Here is a 12,669-nt window from a genome sequence, read left to right as displayed (position 1 = left end):
GTGTATGTTCTAACACTACGTAATAGGGTACAAAACAGTTAAATTTTGATAATTGGGTGCTCGCGAACGTGCAACAACTTTTGGAATGTAAATGATTTAGATAATCAACTTTATTAAAATATTAAATCTTGTGGTTCAAATATAACGTTTACTAATACACCTATGATTTCACCAACATTTTCGTTGACAGTTTTCTATATGTTTCTCAGGTCCTTGAACGCTAAGTGATTCATGCTTCCGCACTCTTTTTGATACTTTCTTGGATGTTGAGTATACATGCATACATGGAGTGTCTTTTGACTTACTTTAAATTGTGTCGCATAGGTTTCACTTGTACTTTAAACATTGTAATGTAACTAGTCGTTGAACTATTTTTGTAAGCTTTGAAACATCCTTACATTTGAAATGAATGCGACATATTTTGGGTCAAACGTTGTTTTAGAGACTTATGACCACGTAACATATAACAACCCTCACTTTTCCATTCTGAATTTACTATATTACCCTTAGGGTTTCATTTTCTGATCCGGTACACTGTCATTAGGGTTGTTAATCAGATAATAAATGCTCGAAATAAACAAACCTAACCCTAACCCTAATTAATGATATAAGACCCTAGATAGACATCAATACTATAAACCCTAATATTATAAACTTTAATTATTCAAAACCCTAACCTAAATAGTAACCCTAATATAAACCCTAATTCTAATGTTAATTAGGTACATGAAGTATTAATATTATATATATATATATATATATATATATATATATATATATATATATATATATATATATATATATACATATATACATATATATACATATATATATATATATATATATATATATATATATATATATATATATATATATATATATATATATATATATATATATATATATATATATATATATATATATATATATATATATATATATATGTAACTAATATTAATTATGTTAATTACTAAAGTACCATATAACTAACCTTGTAATAAAAATAATTATATGATATATAATGTGTCACAACTATAAATAATAAAAACTATAAGTTAATAATTTAAAAATAAAAGTTTAATATTTTTAATTACCAAAAATAAAAATAAAAATATATAAAATTCGTAATTAATAAATAAATAAATAATAAAAATGATATCCTAAAATTCTAGAATGATCTACATCTTATCTACAAAAAAAAATAAAAAAAAATATAAATATGTATGTTTATCACTCGGCCGAAATTTTTTAAAAAGAAGATAAATCCTTTTTGAATTTTTTTTACCTAGTCTTAAAGTATTTAAACAAAAAAAAGACTACATTCATAAATTGGCCAATTCAACAAAGATGATCCCAAAATATTAGGAAAGTCCTACGGTATTGAATTTTTATTTATTTACTTTTCTTTTTATTATATTTACTAAATCTTATCCTATAAATACTAGCTTACTAGTTCATTTTTTTTTATCACTCATTCACACTCACAAAAAAAAAAAAAAGGTATCCTCTCAAGGAAACAAAGAAAAAAAACGCAGCAAGATTTGGAGGTATCCCCTCATCCTTTAATTTTTTTTATTTCACTCGGTCTTATTTTTTTTATTTGCCGAGTATATTTTTTTTTGTTGTTTTAAATTTGTATTAAATGGAAACACAACATCAATATCTATATGATCATACTAAAATCAATATTAAGTAATATGGAATGTCATAAAATTATTTTTAAGAATTTAATATTCAGATTTTTATTTTAAATACAATTAAAAACAAAATTATAATAGATATGTGTATATATTCGAATTAAATATGTAATAATTACATAAAAATGATAAAAATAATTTTTACAGGTCACATAATTATTATATGATTTATTAGTGATCAAAAATAATTTATAAGTGTTTAATTCGAATTATTTAGTATCTATAGTATTATTATGCATCGAATATTATATAAACATGCAAAAATTGAAATAAATTGTTATAAATATTTATAAATTGTTATGATAGTTTTTACAGATGTTATAAGACATATATAAATTATTGAATACGAAAAATTAATTAAAATAATATTTTATTTATTTATTCTATATTTTAGTGATTACCGAGTTCATTTAATGAATAAAAAAATGAATTTAAATTGAATAAAAATATTCATATCAGTTATTTTTGCTTGGAATTGTTTATAACAGTATTAACATTCATAAAAATAATTATAATAAGTTTTGGAATATTATTTATATTTAAATACGAATTAATTAGTGATTAAACACAAATACTGAGTGAAATTCGTAATAAATATTAAACATAAATAAAAATAATTATAAATATTTTTTATGAGATTCTTATAATTGTATAAAGCTGGTAAAATTATAAAAAATAAATAAAAAGGTCGTGTAGTATTTAATGTATATTTGTTTGTGTTTAATTGTTAACCGAGAGGAAAAGAAAAATAAATACAAAATAAATACAAAAGTGTATTAAAGCTGTTAATATAAAATTTTTATATAATCATTAGGATATATAGGTACTGTAAAAATTATAAAAATTTATTTTAAATTAATTTATCTTATTTATTGAATTATAAGCCTAATTTAATGGTTAAATGATAAGATAATATTAAATAAATAACATATTTATATAAAATTCGTATTTATAATTTTTGTAATATATTTACAGAATATAGAACCTATAAAAAATATAAAAGTTTTTAATTAGGTCGAATTAATAATTAATAACTAATTAACCTTGATTAAAATGAATCGAATATGTATATATAAAGAAAATATGAAAGAAATATAAAAATGAGCTATATTTATATTTATAAAATTTTACACAGCTTATAATACTTAAATAAACTTATAAAAATTTTATTTATATTTATTTGACATTTATTGTAATTAGAAACGAATTTAAGGAAATAAATAATAAGTATATGTTTATAATATAAGCTAATAATAATAATAATACATTATTAATAAATACTTATATTATAAATTATCAAAATACTTTGGTTATTATATAATAATTAAAAGTTAAAATAATTAATAATACTAACCATAGTAATACATTAATAATGAATAATTATAATGTAACTATTAATACTTTATTATAAGTATGATTTAAAAATGAATAATAAGTCATTAATAAATAAGTATAATATAACTTATAATATAATAATATGACTTAAACCTAAGGTGAAGGTTAATCAAAAGATAACGTACAAGTCATGCGAATTTCACCGCTACTTACGGTCGTAAGTGAATGATGTCTAGGTTGCCATTTATGGGTAAGCTTGTGGATCTCGAATGCCATGACTTAGATTCTGGTCAAGAGTCCTGGGCTCCCGGTTACATCTGGTCATTCCTGACTTATTTGATAGCAACGAAGTTTGAGTAAAGTTGTACAACATCTTAAGAAAGATTGTAACCCGAACTTCCTAAATTTGGAAACTTGCTATAAATGGAAACTTTCCAAAAATAGTAACTTTTCGAAAATAGAACTCTTTTAGAAAATCATTATCATTAGTATAGTTACTATACTTATGTCTATTAGACAATATCTGATCGTATATTCTATCTCTAGGTTGAGATCTCGATCACGTTCGTCCGTTCAATCCTCTCATTTGTGGAATATCTCTTCTGTGCTATTTAAGGTGAACTTCATAGCCCCGTTTTTTTCATATTTATTGATTTTATAAATCTTGGGGTGAGACACATGCTTGTATTTAAATGATTTACACTTTAGACACAAGTACTTAACTTTTTGATATGCAACTTCATGAGATTATTGTTAACTTGTATTCTTACATGCAAATCCCCGCTATAATATCGTTAATTGCTGGAATTAAAATGTTACAAGCTTAATTATTGTGAGTAGTCCTATTGAGAGCGACGTCTCTACCCATTGGCGTAATCGTCAAGGGGGTACATAATAATGATTACCGACACCCGTACAGTGTCAGGGGTGAATGTTTAGCTCGATATTATAACTCATGGCATATTGAATATTTTTGTTTCGAATTAAATCTTGTGGTCTAAAACTTTATTGATTATATAAACCTATGATGTTCACTCAACCATTGTGTTGACGATTTTAAGCATGTTTGTCTCAGGTGAAGAATAGCTTATGTGCTGCCCTATGATGCTTAGCTAGCCGATACATTGGAGTCCACATATTTATAATTTAGCATTTGTTAAACATTGTTATTTACATTTGGGTTTTGCCATGTAAAACATTATTTCATTTCCGCTGCAATACTATTATTGTTTTTAATAAAACGTCTTATTTAGAGTCGTTCTCGTTTATATACTTGTGTTGTGATATTGTGAAGTCATATTTACCCCTGGCCCTATTTGGGGGTATGACAGAGTGGTATCAGAGCCAGGTTAGTTATAGAGAACCAGGATTGCATATTAAGTGTGCCTTATATGTTAGTTAGGTGCCTTAGCAGTCCACAGGACTATAACCTTTCCTGATTTAAGATTTTAGTGCTTTTCCTTTATATCTTATTTCATGCCTTTACGACTACCTTAGAACCATTCTAACTTTCTTTCTTTCTCTTCTTTAGGATGTTGAGCCGCAATCCGATTATCATTTCTGACTCTGAAGATTCTGATGTGGAGGGATCCGTTCACACTCCAGCTTATGCACCAGCTTCTCCCCCAACATCACCCGTTTATCAGCCAGCTACTCCACCGGAATCTCCGGAGTATCATCCTGCTACCCCACCGGTGGAACCTCATAATGACTATGATGGGGATGATGAGGGTGATGATGAAGAGGTTGAAGAACATATTGAAGGGGAAGATGATTCCGAGGGGAAACCCGAGGAAGAGTCCGAACCCGAAAACGAGGACGTCGTTTGGGAGCCAGCTACTGAGGAGGCTAAGCCAAATTATGATGGTCTTGGGGTGATCTGCAGTTTAGAAGATGATTCTGAGGAGGAAATTGAACCTCCCACTGTTAAGACTTCCTCACCTAAGAGGAAGGAGCATGAAGCCCCTGATGCTAACATTGCTAGTTCGTCTAAGAAGCCGAAAGCTTCTGAGTTTGCTTACTCCGAGTATGATCATGTCTTGGTTCGGTGTGATATCATGAACCTACAGAATCGCACTGTAACTTTAAGGGATACGTTCCGCGAACGTTTGGCTAAAATGGAGCAGCGCATGGACTATACAGATAGCGATGTGAAAAGGGTCTATGACAAGTTCTCCGTGATGTTTTCTAGGCAAGAGAGAGAGCTCGATCGTCAGCGTTATGCACTGGAGGAATTAGAAAAGTTTGTAATGTATTTCAAAGGATACATTAAGGATCATTTCAAGCCTCCGTCACCTAAGAAAGATTAGTTCTTAGGATTCTTATTTATTTCCATTTCCGTTATTTATGTAAAGGCATATGCCTAAGTTACATTGGTTTTTGATTCTTGTTAAACTAGTGATTTTTATGGTTTAATTCAAGTATTTTGATTACCTCTTGTTACTTCTATCATCTATATTACCTTATTCGTGTATGTTTGGTTATATCTTGTGGTTTCTCTTATATATGCTTGTGTATGTTGTGTGGATCTTGTGCATTTATCAAAATTATAACTTATTAGCACCATGAACTTTTCAACTAATACTGTATTTATGTATTGAAGAACGATGGCTCATTCAACTCGAGGTGCTACCAACAATCTCCCGAATGTCACTCTAACCCCTGCACAATTCCAACAACTGTTGACTGCCGCTCAAGGCAACCATAATAACAATCAAGGGAACAACCAGGGAAACCAGAATCCCACTACTTCTTGCAGCTACAAGGAGTTTATGAATTGCAAGCCTCCATCTTTTAACGGAAGTGAGGAAGCTGTCGAACTGACCCGTTGGTTTGAAAAGCTTGAATCAATCTTTTGCATCTGTAACTGTGCGGATGTCGACCGAGTAAAATACGCCACTCACGCACTAAGTGGTCTTGCTTTGACTTGGTGGAACGCTTATGCCCAAACTGTAGGGCTAGATGCTGCTAATGCCATTCCATGGGCCGTCGTAAAGCGAATGATGACTGAAAAGTTCTATCCAAGAAATCAAATTCAAAAGCTAGAGGTTGAGTTTTGGGAACTAAAGGTCAAAGGTACTGATATTGAAGCTTACACCAACAGGTTTATAGAGTTGGTTTCATTGTGCTCGGACATGGTACCAACCGAACAGAAGAAGATAGAGCGATACATAGAAGATCTTCCTGATGAGATTCAGGAAAATGTCATTGCTGCAAGTAAGGAGACCTTAGATGGGGTGATACTAATGGCCCATAACCTCATGATGGCCAAGAGGAGAAAGGCCGCGACAAATAAACAAGCTGAGGCTAAGACTAATGAAGGCAAAAGGAAATTTGAGCCTGCTCAGGGATCGAACCAAGGTTCAAACAAGAGAGTTGCTGATAACTCAAGAGGAGGTTATTATGGGAAACAACCTTTTTATAAGTGTTGTGAGAAACACCATTCTGGGTGGTGCAAGGCCGAGTGCACCAAGTGTAAGAAGATTGGCCACATAGCCAAAACTTGTAGAGTTGCAGTTCCTTCAACGGATACACCTGCAACAAAAGCTAACACAATCGTTCCGACATGCTATGACTGTGGTGAAAAAGGGAATTTCGGCAACCAGTGTCCAAAGAAAAAGGGTAACACAGGAAATGCTAAAAGCCGAGCATTTGTGATAACTGCTGAAGAAGCCCGTGATGATGACGAAGTGATAACGGGTACGTTTCTTGTTAACAACTTCTATGCTACTGTTTTATTCAATTCTGGTGTTGATAGAAGTTATGTGTCTACTGAGTTTTGTGCCTTATTCAATGAAAAACCACAAGCCTTAGAAATTAAGCGTCTTGTAGAAGTAGCAAATGGTAAGGTTATGAAAGTAGACAATGTGTATAAAAACTGTGATCAGATTCTAGCCGACAAACACTTTAAGATCGACCTATTGCCAGTCGAGTTAGGAAGCTTTGATGTAGTCGTAGGGATGGATTGGTTACGCCCATTAAGAGCTGCAATCATGTGCTATGAGAAAACTATTAACATACCTCTTGAAAATGGTGAAACCTTAATTGTTCAAGGGGAGATGAGTGGTTCCAAACTCAATATCATCTCTTGCATCAAGACGCACAAGTATCTAATGAAGGGATATCAAGCCATCTTGGCTCATGTTAAGGAAATCGAATCGGAAGAAAAATGCATTGAAGATGTACTAGTGGTTAGAGACTTTCCTGAAGTATTTCCTGAAGAACTCCCTGGTCTCCCTCCCCAACGACAGGTTGAGTTTCATATTGATTTAACTCCCGGTTCTGCACCTATCGCAAAGGCACCATACCGATTAGCTCCATCAGAGATGAAGGAATTGTCCAACCAACTCCAGGAACTTTTAGACAAAGGATTCATTCGTCCTAGCTCTTCTCCGTGGGGTGCACCTGTTCTATTTTTCAAAAAGAAAGATGGCACGTTGAGAATGTGTATTGATTACCGAGAACTCAACAAGTTAACCATCAAAAATCGTTATCCACTCCCGCGTATTGATGACCTGTTTGACCAACTGCAAGGGTCAAGTGTTTATTCGAAGATTGATCTAAGGTCGGGTTATCATCAACTAAGGGTCAAGGAAGCTGATGTTTCTAAAACTGCTTTCCGAACTCGTTATGGACATTATGAGTTTCTTGTCATGCCTTTTGGTTTAACCAATGCTCCTGCTGTATTCATGGATCTTATGAACCGTGTATGCAAACCTTATCTTGACAAATTCATGATCGTTTTCATCGATGATATCTTAATCTATTCTAAGAGCGAGAAAGAGCATGAACAACATCTACGGTTGATTCTAGAGCTTTTAAAGAAGGAACAACTGTATGCCAAGTTTTTCAAGTGTGAATTTTGGCTGCGAACCGTACAATTTCTCGGGCATGTAGTTGATAGTAAGGGAATACATGTCGATCCTGCAAAAATCACCGCTATCCAGAACTGGGAAGTACCTAGAAGTGCGAAGCATATTCGCCAATTTTTGGGACTTGCTGGTTATTACCGAAGGTTTATCAAAGACTTTTCTCTTATAGCCAAACCTCTCACCAAGCTAACTCATAAAGGGAAGAAATTCGAGTGGTCCGAAGAACAGGAATATGCTTTCAAGATTCTAAAGGATAAATTGACCACAGCCCTGATTCTATCATTACCTGAGGGCACTGACGATTTTGTAGTCTATTGTGATGCCTCGAATCAAGGTTTTGGATGTGTTTTGATACAACGTAAAAAGGTTATTGCATATGCATCTAGACAGCTGAAGAAACATGAGAAGAACTATACCACACATGACTTGGAGTTATGAGCTGTGGTATTTACATTGAAGATGTGGAGACATTACCTCTATGGGGTTAGAATCACGGTGTTTACCGATCATAAAAGACTTCAGCATATCTTTGACCAGAAGCAGTTGAATATGAGACAAAGGCGTTGGATCAAGTTATTAAATGACTAGGACTGTGAGCTTAGGTATCATCCTGGAAAGGCGAATGTAGTAGCCGACGCCCTTAGTAGATAGGATCGTGCCAAACCAATCCGAGTCCGAGCTTTGAATTTGCGCATTCGTACTAATCTTACATCTCAAATCCGTGAGGCACAACTTGAGGCATTGAAGGAAGAGAATGTCCAACTCGAGGGACTTAGAGGTCTCGTAAGGCAACTTGAACTCAAGGGAAATGGAACAAGGTATTTTAATAACCGAATCTGGGTCCCAATCTTCGGAAATCTAAGAGGACTAGTCTTGGATGAAGCACATAAGACTAGGTATTCTATTTACCCAGGCTCTAGTAAAATGTATCACGATGTGAAGAAGTTTTATTGGTGGCCTAATCTGAAATCTGATATCGCTGAGTATGTAAGCAAGTGTCTTACTTGTTTGAAAGTTAAGGCCGAACTTCAAAAGCCGTCTGGTTTACTTCAACAACCGGATATTCCGCAGTAGAAGTGGGAGTGTATCACTCTGGATTTTATCACTAAGTTGCCCAAGACTTCTAGTGGCAACGATACTATTTGGGTCATAGTGGATCGTCTTACTAAATCTGCACATTTCTTACCGATGAAGGAAACAGACAAGATGGAGAGATTGTCACAATTATACATTAAAGAGGTCGTCTCCCGTCATGGAGTACCTATCTCTATCATTTCTGACCGCGACAGTCGATTCATTTCTAGATTCTGGAAATCTCTACAATATGCACTTGGAACTCAACTCGACATGAGTACTGCTTATCATCCACAAACCGATGGTCAAAGTGAACAAACCATTCAAACATTGGAAGATATGCTACGTGCTTGTGTTATCGATTTTGGCAAAGGATGGGATAGACATTTGCCTTTGGATGAATTTTCTTACAACAACATCTATCACTCAAGCATTAAGGCTGCACCTTTTGAGGCTTTATATGGACGAAAGTGTAGATCTCCACTGTGCTGGGATGAACTTGAGGACAGACAGTTAACTGGTCCTGAAATCATACATGAAACTACAGAAAAGATAGTTCAGATTAAGAAAGGATTAGAAACTGCCCGTAGTCGACAGAAAAGCTATGCTAATATTCATAGGAAGGATTCAGGATTCCAAGTCGGTGATAAAGTCATGTTGAAAGTATCTCCTTGGAAGGGCGTTGTCCGTTTTGGCAAGAGAAGTAAACTTAGCCCACGATTTGTTGGACCTTTCAAGATTACTAAAAGAATTGGTCCTGTGGCGTATCGATTGGAATTACCCTCTGAGCTTAATAATGTGCATGATGTATTTCATGTCTCGAATCTTAAAAAGTGTCTTGCTCATGACACACTTGTTATTCCATTGGATGATATTCGGATTGATGATAAAATGCTTTTTGTTGAAGAACCGATAGAGGTTATTGATAATGCTAAAAACGAACATATATTTCATAGCATTATTCCTCAAGAAAGACAAGCTTTTAGTTGCAATTGTTCTATTTACAAGTGATATTCGTTTAAATAATAAAAGGTGAAGACAAAAGACAGATTCGACGAATTGAAGACGCAAACGACCAAAAAGCTCAAAAGTACAAAAGACAATCAAAGAAGTTCCAATTATTGATAAGAAACGTCTCGAAATTACAAGACTACAAGATTCAAAATGCAAAGTACAAGATATTAAATTGTACGCAAGGACGTTCGAAAATCCGGAACCGGGAAATGAGTCAACTCTCAACGCTCGACGCAACGGACTAAAAATTACAAGTCAACTATGCACATAAATATAATATAATATTTAAATAATTCTTATAATTATTTATATATTAAATAAATAAATAAAAACCGTCGGCAAGAAAGACTCCAAATTGTGTGAGCTGTATTTACAAACTCCGCGACTCGCGGAGTTTGAAGGCAAAAATGGCTGCGAGTCGCGGAGCCCCAAATTCTGAAACTCCCTATAAAGCTCGCGCATTCTGATCGTAAAAATTATCCTTTTTCTTCTTCTCTCATAATACGTAAATATTTATATTTATATTTTAATTTTAATTTTAATTTTAATTCTAATAATAAGGGTATGTTAGCGAATATTGTAAGGGTGTAAGTCGAAATTCTGTTCGTGTAACGCTACGCTATTTTTAATCATTGTAAGTTATGTTCAACCTTTTTAATTTAATGTCTCGTAGCTAAGTTATTATTATACTTATTTAATCCGAAGTAATCATGATGTTGGGCTAATTACTAAAATTGGGTAATTGGGCTTTGTACCATAATTGGGGTTTGGACAAAAGAACGACACTTGTGGAAATTAGACTATGGGCTATTAATGGGCTTTATATTTGTTTAATTAAATGATAGTTTGTTAATGTTAATATAAAGATTTACAATTGGGCGTCCCTATAAATTACCATATACACTCGATAGGACACGATGGGCGGGGTATTTATATGTACGAATAATCGTTCATTTAACCGGACACGGGAATGGATTAATAACCACTAGAATAACTAAAACAGGGGTGAAATCATGTACAAGGACACTTGGTATAATTGATAACAAAATATTAAAACCTCGGGTTACACTCAGTCGACATCCTGGTGTAATTATTAAACAAAGTATTAAAATCTTGTTACAGTTTAAGTCCCCAATTAGTTGGAATATTTAACTTCGGGTATAAGGATAATTTGACGAGGATACTCGCACTTTATATTTATGACTGATGGACTGTTATGGACAAAAACCAGACGGACATATTAAATAATCCAGGACAAAGGACAATTAACCCATGGGCATAAAACTAAAATCAACACGTCAACCATCATGATTACGGAAGTTTAAATAAGCATAATTATTTTATTTCATATTTTATTTCCTTTATTTTATATTTAATTGCACTTCTAATTATCGCATTTTTATTGTTATTGTATTTAATTGCACTTTTAATTATCGTACTTTTTAATTATCGCAAGTTTATTTTATCGCACTTTTATTATTCGTAATTTCATTATCGTTATTTACGTTACGCTTTAATTTAAGTCTTGTATTTAATTTTATTTTACATTTGGTTTTAACTGCGACTAAAGTTTTAAAATCGACAAACCGGTCATTAAACGGTAAAACCCCCCCTTTATAATAATAATATTACTTATATATATATATTTGTATTTTTATAAAGGTAAACTAATATAGCGTTAAGCTTTGTTTAAAAAGATTCCCTGTGGAACGAACCGGACTTACTAAAAACTACACTACTGTACGATTAGGTACACTGCCTATAAGTGTTGTAGTAAGGTTTAAGTATATCCATTCTTTAAATAAATAAATATCTTGTGTAAAATTGTATCGTATTTAATAGTATTTCCTGTAAAAATATAAGCTATTTTATATACTACTCTGCTAAAACATCAAGTATTTTTGGCGCCGCTGCCGGGGAACTCTTAAAAGCCAGAAGCGCAACGCTAATATAAACCGAAAAAAAATTTTTTTTTTTAGTTTACTTTTATTAAAATTTGTTTTTATAAAAATACGTTTTAAATATTCGAAAATATAAAAACAAAAACAAAAATATAAATATTTTTAGGAGTTTGATAAATAATTAAGTTTTATAAAGTTTCTTTAGTTTGTAAAAATATAAGTTTTATTTAATTTATTTTATAAATATATTTTATAAATATAAAAAACCGAAAAAAAATAAAAAAATTTAATATATATAAATCTAATTTTAAGATATTTTTACAATTATAAAGTAGTTCTATTTTTATTTAAGTTTTTAAATATAAGTTTTTATTATACAAATATTTTGATATAAAACAGAAAATATAAAAACAGAAAAAAAAGAAAAGAAAAACGCGTCGAATATTAAATAACCTGTCAGTTGAATTCTGGAACACCGCGAGTCGCGGGGTTTGATGCTTTGAATACCGCAAGTCGCGGAGCCGTCTGACACGGGCCACACAGAACCCTAATCTGCATTAAATACGGAGTATTATTAATTATTATTAATTAATTTGTAATTAGGGTTAAATATTTAATTAATTTAGTATTTAATTTAAGTTTTAATTAATTTATGTATTTAGTTTAATTAGTTTAATTAATTTGTAAAATTAATAGTTTTAATAAATAAATAATATAAAAATAATATTTTTATAAAAATTGTACTTTTTACAACTTTTTGTATATTTTTATATTTTG

Source organism: Rutidosis leptorrhynchoides, chromosome 7, assembly GCF_046630445.1.
Source record: "Rutidosis leptorrhynchoides isolate AG116_Rl617_1_P2 chromosome 7, CSIRO_AGI_Rlap_v1, whole genome shotgun sequence".
Classification (NCBI taxonomy): domain Eukaryota; kingdom Viridiplantae; phylum Streptophyta; class Magnoliopsida; order Asterales; family Asteraceae; genus Rutidosis; species Rutidosis leptorrhynchoides.
This window is presented reverse-complemented; position numbering follows the sequence as displayed.